This window comes from Procambarus clarkii, chromosome 25, assembly GCF_040958095.1.
Source record: "Procambarus clarkii isolate CNS0578487 chromosome 25, FALCON_Pclarkii_2.0, whole genome shotgun sequence".
Classification (NCBI taxonomy): domain Eukaryota; kingdom Metazoa; phylum Arthropoda; class Malacostraca; order Decapoda; family Cambaridae; genus Procambarus; species Procambarus clarkii.
Window position 1 is genome coordinate 17,923,483 of NC_091174.1, and position 10,440 is coordinate 17,933,922.

The following is a 10,440-nucleotide window of genomic DNA, read 5'->3' on the forward strand; positions in this document are numbered from 1 at the left end:
TCCCAACATTCCAGACGCGCAACATTCCCAACATTCATTCAATCCCAACATTCCAGACGCGATCCCAGACGCGCCTTAGTCGACTGCGCCATGACATGGTTAAAAGAATTGCAACCTGGTGTGCTACTGCCCTCACGAGGATCCCGCAGCTTCTCCGAAGCACTAGCGTTATCTTGAGGTTATCTTGAGATGATTTCGGGGCTTTTTAGTGTCCCCGCGGCCCGGTCCTCGACCAGGCCTCCACCCCCAGGAAGCAGCCCGTGACAGCTGACTAACACCCAGGTACCTATTTTACTGCTAGGTAACAGGGGCATAGGATGATAGAAACTCTGCCCATTGTTTCTCGACGGCGCCTGGGATCTAACCCAGGACCACAGGATCACAAGTCCAGCGTGCTCCCCTCGGCCGACCGGCTCCCAAATGAGATGAGAGCGTAGAGATGAGCGTTCCTCATAGATTCCTCATCGTACATTCGAACCCTCATCACGGCTCTTGTAGATTTGTTCATTTGATATATCAGGCTATTGTGATTTCTGAGTGCATTGAGGTAAGGGCGAAGAGGTGGAACAGCTTGTTGACAGAGCCCGGGTGCACGGGGGGAATTGTGTGAAACTCTGGTTTGTGTCTCGGAGAGGCTGCAGGAGCCGTGAGAGAGCAGTAGCAATCCCGGTTGCATTTTTTTTTTTTTATGTCGTGGCGCAGTTGCCTAAGGCACGTCTGGGATCATCCTGGACATAGGTTCGAGCCCTCATCACGGTCCTTGTGGATTTGTTCATTATTGAACAATATTTGTATTGCTTAAACTTAGAAATATACAAGGTGTATACAAATGGTTTAGCGGGTACCCACATTGTTGAATGCAAAGTAATAAAGTAGTTTGAAAAAAAAAATACATTTTAAACGGCAACATTCTATGTTACATTCTATGTAAACTCTATGCAACAGCAAAAAATACATTGTACACAAATTACAAGTTAAAAATGAACATATATTTACGACTATCCAATCATTTCTAGTGTTTTGTCCTGAGGCTTGACACCTCTGTTTAATGACAATTTTTGCTATGTTTGGCTGAAATGTCTGTGCAGTTCCCACTTTGATCAGATATGACAAGTGTTGATCAGTCAGCCTTGTTCTCTGACAAGTTTTTGTTCATTTCACGAAGGAAAATAACTGTTCACACACACATCGGTAGAACAATATACCCCAAATCCTTGTGACAATGTTTAAGGCATTGATCTATATCAATGTTTATTAACTTTCTGAAGTTTTTAAACTTTTCAGGACGGTACGAGAAGAAGCCAGGTATCCCCACTTGAAGATACTTCGCTCTGAGTGTAGTATCAGACTGCATCTCTAATAGGTCTGTCTGCAGGCTTTCTTCCGCCTTGGCAACATCCAAGATGAATGGTGCTGAGAATAATGCAAAGTGGTGTTCAAAAGATGAGAAATAACGAAATCTTTCCTGAAATTCCTCTGACAACAGCTCCAGGTGACTGTTACACTTAATGTTTTTCACCTCTTTGCACTTAGGCAAATGAAGTCATTTAATAATATTTAAAACTAAATTTTAAACTAACTAAATTTTCATTTGACAACTGTGACTTCCATAAGTTTAGTTTTGTAATGAAGCTCTTGATGTCATCATAAAGATAATTGATGAGTTTGTTTTTGCCTTGTAATTTCAAATTAAGATCAGTTAACTGTGCAGTAATGGCCACAGCAAGAGCCAGATCCTGGAGCCAACTTTCTTATTCTATTTCCTCCGTGTTTTGACCTTGCCTCTCCAAAAACATAATTATTTCTTGACTCAACAAATACAATCTTGTGAGCACTTTGTGACAGGACAACCCGCAGACTTGGGTGTAGACTGGACCACCGGTAAACTGGTCATCCTTATCTTCCAACACCTGGCTCACTTGGGTGTAGACTGGACCACCGGTAAACTGGTCATCCTTATCTTCCAACACCTGGCTCACTTGGGTGTAGACTGGACCACCGGTAAACTGGTCATCCTTATCTTCCAACACCTGGCTCACTTGGGTGTAGACTGGACCACCGGTAAACTGGTCATCCTTATCTTCCAACACCTGGCTCACTTGGGTGTAGACTGGACCACCGGTAAACTGGTCATCCTTATCTTCCAACACCTGGCTCACTTGGGTGTAGACTGGACCACCGGTAAACTGGTCATCCTTATCTTCCAACACCTGGCTCACTTGGGTGTAGACTGGACCACCGGTAAACTGGTCATCCTTATCTTCCAACACCTGGCTCACTTGGGTGTAGACTGGACCACCGGTAAACTGGTCATCCTTATCTTCCAACACCTGGCTCACTTGGGTGTAGACTGGACCACCGGTAAACTGGTCATCCTTATCTTCCAACACCTGGCTCACTTGGGTGTAGACTGGACCACCGGTAAACTGGTCATCCTTATCTTCCAACACCTGGCTCACTTGGGTGTAGACTGGACCACCGGTAAACTGGTCATCCTTATCTTCCAACACCTGGCTCACTTGGGTGTAGACTGGACCACCGGTAAACTGGTCATCCTTATCTTCCAACACCTGGCTCACTTGGGTGTAGACTGGACCACCGGTAAACTGGTCATCCTTATCTTCCAACACCTGGCTCACTTGGGTGTAGACTGGACCACCGGTAAACTGGTCATCCTTATCTTCCAACACCTGGCTCACTTGGGTGTAGACTGGACCACCGGTAAACTGGTCATCCTTATCTTCCAACACCTGGCTCACTTGGGTGTAGACTGGACCACCGGTAAACTGGTCATCCTTATCTTCCAACACCTGGCTCACTTGGGTGTAGACTGGACCTCCGGTAAACTGGTCATCCTTATCTTCCAACACCTGGCTCACTTGGGTGTAGACTGGACCACCGGTAAACTGGTCATCCTTATCTTCCAACACCTGGCTCACTTGGGTGTAGACTGGACCTCCGGTAAACTGGTCATCCTTATCTTCCAACACCTGGCTCACTTGGGTGTAGACTGGTCATCCTTATCTTCCAACACCTGGCTCACTTGGGTGTAGACTGGACCACCGGTAAACTGGTCATCCTTATCTTCCAACACCTGGCTCACTTGGGTGTAGACTGGACCACCGGTAAACTGGTCATCCTTATCTTCCAACACCTGGCTCACTTGGGTGTAGACTGGACCACCGGTAAACTGGTCATCCTTATCTTCCAACACCTGGCTCACTTGGGTGTAGACTGGACCACCGGTAAACTGGTCATCCTTATCTTCCAACACCTGGCTCACTTGGGTGTAGACTGGACCACCGGTAAACTGGTCATCCTTATCTTCCAACACCTGGCTCACTTGGGTGTAGACTGGACCACCGGTAAACTGGTCATCCTTATCTTCCAACACCTGGCTCACTTGGGTGTAGACTGGACCACCGGTAAACTGGTCATCCTTATCTTCCAACACCTGGCTCACTTGGGTGTAGACTGGACCACCGGTAAACTGGTCATCCTTATCTTCCAACACCTGGCTCACTTGGGTGTAGACTGGACCACCGGTAAACTGGTCATCCTTATCTTCCAACACCTGGCTCACTTGGGTGTAGACTGGACCACCGGTAAACTGGTCATCCTTATCTTCCAACACCTGGCTCACTTGGGTGTAGACTGGACCACCGGTAAACTGGTCATCCTTATCTTCCAACACCTGGCTCACTTGGGTGTAGACTGGACCACCGGTAAACTGGTCATCCTTATCTTCCAACACCTGGCTCACTTGGGTGTAGACTGGACCACCGGTAAACTGGTCATCCTTATCTTCCAACGCCTGGCTCACTTGGGTGTAGACTGGACCACCGGTAAACTGGCCATCCTTATCTTCCAACACCTGGCTCACTTGGGTGTAGACTGAACCACCGTAGGGGGGCCTCGTAGCCTGGTGGATAGCGCGCAGGACTCGTAATTCTGTGGCGCGGGTTCGATTCCCGCACGAGGCAGAAACAAATGGGCAAAGTTTTTTTCACCCTGAATGCCCCTGTTACCTAGCAGTAAATAGGTACCTGGGAGTTAGTCAGCTGTCACGGGCTGCTTCCTGGGAGTGGAGGCCTGGTCGAGGACCGGGCCGCGGGGACACTAAAAGCCCCGAAATCATCTCAAGATAACCCTCAAGATAACCGGTAAACTGGTCATCCTTATCTTCCAACACCTGGCTCACTTGGGTGTAGACTGGTTATCCTTATCTTCAACACCTGGCTCACTTGGGTGTAAACTGGTCATCCTTATCTGCAACACCTGGCTCTCTTGGGTGTAGACTGGTTATCCTTATCTTCCAACACCTGGCTCACTTGGCGCTGGTTGACAGCTCCGCCTCTGATGTAGTTCACTGTCTTGGTCACCAAACTAACCACATGATCCAGGTTGAAAATCTTTGAACACAAATTTTACTGGTGAATAATGCAGTGAAAATAATGAATCTGGATGAGTTTTCTATTTGTGTTGATAACTTGGCGGCGATACCGTTATCTCTGTCAACCATGTTGGCAACACCGTCGGTAGATAACCATGCAAGTTTACTCGGATCTAAACCCCAAGTCTTGCAGAACCTGCTGGACTTTCTCCAAGAAGTCCTGGGTGGTTGTAGTGTCATACACGGGGATCAGTTCAAGCAGTTCTTCATCAATATTACACACACTATCACAGGCCCTGATGACGACCCCGAGCTGTGCTATGCCAGTCGTGCCAACCGTCTCATCAATAGAACACATCAAACTTGATGATGCGGCCTTCAACTGTTGTGTCAAATCACCCGACATTTCATCACTCCGTTCAGCAACAGTGTTCCTGGTTCATGAAATATCTTTGAGTAAGTGTACTTCTCTGGACACACAGCTTGAGCCGTTATTACAAGACATTGCTTTAAGACATCTCCTTCACTGTAAGATGTCTCCCTCTCATGGCGATCATTGAGTTCACAGCTGGCAGTAAGGGAAGAGTTCACAGCTGGCAGTAAGGGAAGAGTTCACAGCTGGCAGTAAGGGAAGAGTTCACAGCTGGCAGTAAGGGAAGAGTTCACAGCTGGCAGTAAGGGAAGAGTTCACAGCTGGCAGTAAGGGAAGAGTTCACAGCTGGCAGTAAGGGAAGAGTTCACAGCTGGCAGTAAGAGAAGAGTTCACAGCTGGCAGTAAGGGAAGAGTTCACAGCTGGCAGTAAGGGAAGCCACATTCCTTTTATCAAATGTTCGTAAAACAGGTGTGTTGCTGTCTCAAGTTAGCCTTCAATTCGTTGAGTCTTGAGACACACACACATTGGACATTCATATATAACGTAAGTTCGATGATTCGTTTCATAATGTCTTTTCAAGTTGTAGTCTTTTAGCGTGGCAATGCTGTTGTTGCAAATTAAACATTGTATCTTTACATTCACCGTTGTGCAAAAATATTGTAATTCCCATTGTTCTGGAAACACTCGCTCTTCTTCGGTCGAACTACTTGGGCTGGACCGCAGAGCGACGGTCTCGCTTCATGCGGGTCGTCGTTCACTCCCCCGACCGTCCAAGTGCTTGGGCACCATTCCTTTCCCCCCGTCCCATCCTAAACGCTCATCCTAACCCCTTTCCAGTGCTATATAGTCGTACTGGCTTGGCGCGCTCTCATGATAATTCCCTCCCTCGCCCTTCTTCGTTCAGTTTTCTTTTCCTCTTAGCTGGAGGAACACGACCCATTTTAAAGATGATCTGGAATCTGAAAACTAAAAAAATAAAACGAAAAATAAAATCACTGGTTAAAAACTGAAACAAAATCTAGGCCAGAATAACAGTTAATGTTATGTCTATTTTGAGAGGTCTTAACTCGCTTGCTCACAGCTGCATTCGTGTTCCTTTTGTGCTTTTGAAATTATTAAAAGGCGATTGATTAAATTATGAAAACTGGAATTTTGGCCGTTATATGACCAAATTACAATATCTCTTGTGAGGGCCGCAGGTGGGATAATAATTTACATGTGGAAAATAGTAGAGGGGCTCGTCCCAAACTTGCACACGGAAATAACACCACGTGAGACCAGAAAGCATGGCAGGATGTGCAGAATACCCCGTGTGTACTCACCTAGTTGTACTCGCCTAGTTGTGCTTGCGGGGGTTGAGCTCTGGCTCTTTGGTCCCGCCTCTCAATCGTCAATCAACCGGTGTACAGATTCCCGAGCCTACTGTACTCAATCATATCTACATTTGAAACTGTGTATGGAGTCGACTTCCACCACATCGCTTCATGCATTCCATCTGTTAACTACTCTGACACTGAAAACGTTCTTTCTAATGTCTCTGTGGCTCATTTGGGTACTCAGCTTCCACCTGTGTCCCCTGGTGCGTGTTCCACCCGTGTTAAATAATCCATTCTTATCTACCCTAACACACAACCTATGTGACACAGGAACAGTGACACAACCACTGGACCATGATATGCAGGTTATGCATCATGGTCCAGTGGAATGGACCATGATATATAACCAATGGACCAAGGAATGAAGGTCCTGTTACCTCCCCTCCACTGGACTTCGAGATAATAGTCCTGTTTACCGTCTGAATGCTTGGAGGGCAGGAAAAGATGGAAAACGAAGCCATGAGGATTATCCTCGGATGTCCCCGTACAACTAAATTACTAAACATGAGGAAGGAACTGAATATTTCGTGTGTAAGTGATCGTATCACTGAAATTAATGCTTTAATTGGTATCAAGATGCTTCAGTTAACCCACCCTAACCCCTGCACTGAAGCCCTCCAAGCCTTCTTCCTTGAAGGTCACCATCCCTCCAAATGGATTACCAAAACTGCCACTGTGCTCATAATGTATAATATTCATCACCTCCTCCAAAAGAGACAACGACACTTTCCTGCCCCCATGGGAGATCACTCCTTTCCAAAATACTCTCCCCCCTTTCCCACCCAAAAAGTTGATTAAAGAACAGTCCTTGCTTCGACAAGAAGCTAAGTACAATGCCTTAAGCCAAATTGATGCTTTAGTCAGAGAGCGCTCCCTTTCCCAGATTATTTACACTGATGGCTCCTTGCACCAGTCCCATGGTGCAGCTGGAAGTGCAGTTGTTGTGACAGAGAGAGATGGTTCCTTCTCCCATGAGTGTGGAGCGCGTCTAAGTAACTGGGCCTCCACTCTTCAAACAGAATTGGTTGCCATAATCTTGCACTCGAGCGCGTATATGAATCCAAAGTTGACACGCTAATTTTAAGTTACTCCTTGTCATCCATGACTGCCCTCAGCTCCCCAAGGCATAACTGTGACGTGCTTATCTCTGAAGCTTGACACAGATATAATGTAATAATCAATGATGGAGTCAGATTTTGTCTCCTGTGGATTCCTTCCCATATTGGTCTCCGAATGCATGATAGAACTGACGAATTACCCAAGACTTTTGCTCGTAAAGAGGGAATTGATTACCAACTTGAATTGCATTTGAGCAGCCTGAGGGCAGCAATATTCCGGGAACATCAACTAAATTTCGGAGACTTAAGGCAAATTGAAATTCACACCAGTTCCTCCATCTATCATCATTCTATTATGCAGGAAGTACCGCACGTCTATGGGTCATCCAATAATGTTAGCAGACTTCTAGATGTTACCACTGCTAGGCTTAGGCTCGGCTACAAGTACTTCTGGGAGTGTGTAACATCTGCTGATGTAGATTTGACTAAATGTAAACTCTGTCAGCAGAACTATTCGCATACTTTGCGTCATTATATGATGTAATGTGAAAAAATCGCTGAATTCAGAGATAACATCATCAATGGTGTCCAAGAAATGTGATGTTTGTGGCCTCGCGGCCACCCGCGGCCGCGAGGCCGCGGGTGGTGGTGGTGGTGGCCGCGAGGCCGCGGGTGGTGGTGGTGGTGGCCGCGAGGCCACGGGTGGTGGTGGTGGTGGCCGCGAGGCCGCGGGTGGTGGTGGTGGCAGCGAGGCCGCGGGTGGTGGTGGTGGTGGCAGCGAGGCCGCGGGTGGTGGTGGTGGTGGCAGCGAGGCCGCGGGTGGTGGTGGTGGTGGCAACGAGGCCGCGGGTGGTGGTGGTGGTGGCAGCGAGGCCGCGGGTGGTGGTGGGGGTGGTGGTGGCAGCGAGGCCGCGGGTGGTGGTGGTGGTGGCAGCGAGGCCGCGGGTGGTGGTGGTGGTGGCAACGAGGCCGCGGGTGGTGGTGGTGGTGGTGGTGGCAACGAGGCCGCGGGTGGTGGTGGTGGTGGCAGCGAGGCCGCGGGTGGTGGTGGGGGTGGTGGTGGCAGCGAGGCCGCGGGTGGTGGTGGTAGCGAGGCCGCGAGTGGTGGTGGCAGCGAGGCCGCGAGTGGTGGTGGCAGCGAGGCCGCGGGTGGTGGTGGTGGTAGCGAGGCCGCGGGTGGTGGTGGTGGTGGTGGCAGCGAGGCCGCGGGTGGTGGTGGTGGTGGCAGCGAAGCCGCGGGTGGTGGTGGTGGTGGCAGCGAGGCCGCGGGTGGTGGTGGTGGTGGTGGCAGCGAGGCCGCGGGTGGTGGTGGTGGTGGCAGCGAGGCCGCGGGTGGTGGTGGTGGCAGCGAGGCCGCGGGTGGTGGTGGTGGCAGCGAGGCCGCGGGTGGTGGTGGCAGCGAGGCCGCGGGTGGTGGTGGTGGTGGTGGCAGCGAGGCCGCGGGTGGTAGTGGTGGCAGCGAGGCCGCGGGTGGTAGTGGTGGCAGCGAGGCCGCGGGTGGTGGTGGTAGAGGTGGCAGCGAGGCCGCGGGTGGTGGTGGTGGCAGCGAGGCCGCGGGTGGTGGTGGTGGCAGCGAGGCCGCGGGTGGTAGTGGTGGCAGCGAGGCCGCGGGTGGTAGTGGTGGCAGCGAGGCCGCGGGTGGTAGTGGTGGCAGCGAGGCCGCGGGTGGTAGTGGTGGCAGCGAGGCCGCGGGTGGTGGTGGTAGTGGTGGCAGCGAGGCCGCGGGTGGTGGTGGTGGTAGTGGTGGCAGCGAGGCCGCGGGTGGTGGTGGTGGCAGCGAGGCCGCGGGTGGTAGTGGTGGCAGCGAGGCCGCGGGTGGTAGTGGTGGCAGCGAGGCCGTGGGTGGTAGTGGTGGCAGCGAGGCCGTGGGTGGTAGTGGTGGCAGCGAGGCCGCGGGTGGTAGTGGTGGCAGCGAGGCCGCGGGTGGTAGTGGTGGCAGCGAGGCCGCGGGTGGTAGTGGTGGCAGCGAGGCCGCGAGTGGTGGCAGCTGACAGTGAAAAAGTTCTTTCTGACGTCTCTGTGGCTCATGTGGGTACTCAGTCTCCACCTGTGTCCCCCTTGTTCGCATCCCTCCCGTGTTAAACAGTTTGTCTTGAGAGTGTGAGAGTTAGTGACCATAAACAAACAGACCCCGACCACAACACTCTTATCAGATGCCATATTCTGACCCCCACTGACCCCACTACTGGCTGGTGAAGCTGTAACTGACCCCCACTACTGGCTGGTGAAGCTGTAACTGACCACCACTACTGGCTGGTGAAGCTGTCACTGACCCCACTACTGGCTGGTGAAGCAGTCACTGACCACCACTACTGGCTGGTGAAGCTGTAACTGACCCCACTACTGGCTGGTGAAGCTGTCACTGACCCCACTACTGGCTGGTGAAGCTGTCACTGACCCCACTACTGGCTGGTGAAGCTGTAACTGACCCCCACTACTGGCTGGTGAAGCTGTCACTGACCACCACTACTGACTGGTGAAGCTGTCACTGACCCCACTACTGGCTGGTGAAGCTGTAACTGACCCCCACTACTGGCTGGTGAAGCTGTCACTGACAACCACTACTGACTGGTGAAGCTGTCACTGACCCCACTACTGACTGGTGAAGCTGTAACTGACCCCCACTACTGGCTGGTGAAGCTGTCACTGACCCCACTACTGGCTGGTGAAGCTGTAACTGACCCCCACTACTGGCTGGTGAAGCTGTCACTGACCCCACTACTGGCTGGTGAAGCTGTCACTGACCCCACTACTGGCTGGTGAAGCTGTCACTGACCACCACTACTGACTGGTGAAGCTGTCACTGACCACCACTACTGGCTGGTGAAGCTGTAACTGACCCCCACTACTGGCTGGTGAAGCTGTAACTGACCCCCACTACTGGCTGGTGAAGCTGTCACTGACCACCAATACTGGCTGGTGAAGCTGTAACTGACCCCACTATTGGCTGGTGAAGCTGTAACTGACCCCCACAACTGGCTGGTGAAGCTGTAACTGACCCCCACTACTGGCTGGTGAAGCTGTAACTGACCCCCACTACTGGCTGGTGAAGCTGTCACTGACCACCACTACTGGCTGGTGAAGCTGTAACTGACCACCACTACTGGCTGGTGAAGCTGTAACTGACCACCACTACTGGCTGGTGAAGCTGCCACTGACCCCCACTACTGGCGGGTGAAGCTGTCACTAACCCCACTACTGGCTGGTGAAGCAGTCACTGACCACCACTACTGGCTGGT